Raw genomic sequence first — 2,500 nt, 5'->3', positions numbered from 1 at the left:
AATCAGTACTAAAAAAAAAAAAAAAAAAAAAACAAACACAAAAAACAACAACAACAACAAATGACCGACACAAAAGAATGTATAAAAAAGTTAACAAAAGATTCCAAATTTATGTAGCCGGCGACACCTTGCAACCGGAGGGTACACATAAAACGAAAGAAAAAAAAAACGACAGTAAAAAAAAAGGAGAAAATTTGTCAGCCTTTCCTCGTGTGATCTTGGTACCAAATAACAAAGAATAAGTAAACAAATCAAAAAGAGACAAAAACTGGAAGAAGGAACGTATGACAGACACGGAAAAGGAGCCGATGGTTTGTTCCTTTTTTATGAACCGTGAACAAAGAAGAGAGAGAGAGAGAGAGAGAGAGAGAGAGAGAGAGAGAGAGAGAGAGAGAGAGAGAGAGAGACAGAGACAGAGACAGAGACAGAGACAGAGACAGAGACAGAGACAGAGACAGAGACAGAGACAGAGAGAGAGACAGAGACAGAGACAGAGACAGAGACACAGACAGAGACAGAGACAGAGACAGAGACAGAGACAGAGACACAGACAGAGACAGAGACAGAGACAGAGAGGGAGGCGGAGAGGAGAGAGAGGGAGAGAGAGTGAGAGGGAGAGAGAGAGAGAGAGAGAGAGAGAGAGAGAGAGAGAGAGAGAGAGGGAGAGGGAGAGGGAGAAAGAGAGAAAGAGATAGATAGATAGAGAGATAGAGAGAGAGAGAGAGAGAAATAAAGAAAGAGAGATAAGAAAAAGTATATCCTCCTTTTATAAAAACAAAAACAGCATCACCACCAGCACAAAAACACCAACAGCAACCAAAAAGAAAGAAAGAAAAAAAGACGAACTCGAAGACCAAAACAAAAGGCAGAAGATACCTTCCCCTTCCTTCTCCCCCCCCCTCCCCAACCCCCCCACCATCAATCCCACATACACACAAACACACAAATCAAATAAGAAAATAAAGAGAAAAATTCAAGAAAAGAAGAAGAAAAAAAATGACAAAACATTAAAGAAAAGGAGAACCAAAACAAAGACAAAAGAAAAAAAAGTGGGGGGTGAGGGGGAGAGACGAACAAAAACACTCCACATTCTGGTTTTCCTTGAAGTCGATCTCAGTACGCAGGGGAAGATGTGGTGAAGGCGGTGGAGCGAAGCGGGGTGTGGAGGGGGGAGGGGAGGGGTGGAGGGGAGGGGGTGGAGGGGCGCTGTGAAAGAGGGGACGGGGGGGAGAGGGAATAGGGAGGGGTTTCGGTGTGGGAAAGGGAACAGGGGGAGGAGGAAGGAGAGGGAAGGGGGAGGGTGGAGAGGAAGGTGGAAAAGGGAACAGGGGGAGGAGGAGAGGGAGGGAGAGGGAAGGGGGAGGGTGGAGGGGCGGAGGAAGAAGGGGACGGGGGTGGAGGGGAAGGTGGAGGGGCGAAGAGGGAGGTGGAGGAGGAGGGCGGAGTGGAAGAGGGGAACAAGGAGAGGAGGAGGGGGATGCTGTTGAAGAGGGGACGGAGGGGGAGGAGGAGGAGGGTGGAAGAGAGGGAGAGGGGAGGGGGGAGGTGGAGGGGCCCTGTAGAAAAGGGAACATGGAGGATAGGAGGAGGAGGGAGAGGGGAGGGAACATGCTGGGTCCACTCATCCGCTTTTATCTTCTCTCTCTTTCTTCTTTCTTCTCTGGGTCTATTTCTTGTTGTTATTATTTTTCCTCTCCTTCTTCTTTCTTCTTTTGGGTCCTTCATCTTTTTTTTCCCTCTTCCTACGTTCTTCTTTACTTTCTTGTTTCTCTCTTTATACTCTTCTTCTTCTTTCTCTTTCTCCTTCCTTTCTTCCACTTGCGTTCTTCCTTGTTTTTTCTTCGTCGACTTTTTTTTCCTTTTTCTTTATATCCTCCTTACTTCTTCTCCTTCCTTTTCTTCTTCGTTTGTTATTGTTGTTCTCCTTTCGTCTATTTTTTCTCGTTTCTTGTGCTCCCCTTCGAATTTATTTTTTGTCTATCTCTTTTTCTCTTTCTGATATTTTCTTTCTTCGTCATCTTTTTTTTTTCTTCTTCTTCTTTTTCTTCTCCCTCTTCTTCTTTTCCTTCTTCCTCTTCTTCTTTTTTATATTCTTCCTCTTCTTTTTTCTCTATTCCTTTTTCTCCTACTTCTCCCCCTCTTATTATCATTATTTTCCTTCTTCCACTTACTCCCCCTCCTCTTGTTTTTTTCTTATTTTCTTCGTCCTCTTCCTCCTTCTCTTCTTCTTTTTCTTATTTTTCTTCTTCCTCTTCTTCTTTTTCTTACCATTATTATTCATCTTCTATCCTATCTATCTTTAATTTTCTTGCTTCTATTTTTTTCACTTTTTTTCTTTTCTTTTACCCTAGACTTATTATTATTTTTATTCGTAGCCTTCAAATGCACTTTTCAATTTTTCTTTTATTTATTTTTTTCTGCATTACTTCTACTACTACTTCTTTTTCTTCTTCCTCCTCTACTTTTTTTTTTACATTATTTCTTCCTCCTCTTTCTCTTC

The sequence above is a fragment of the Penaeus vannamei genome, chromosome 2 (assembly GCF_042767895.1).
Source record: "Penaeus vannamei isolate JL-2024 chromosome 2, ASM4276789v1, whole genome shotgun sequence".
NCBI lineage: Eukaryota > Metazoa > Arthropoda > Malacostraca > Decapoda > Penaeidae > Penaeus > Penaeus vannamei.
This window is presented reverse-complemented; position numbering follows the sequence as displayed.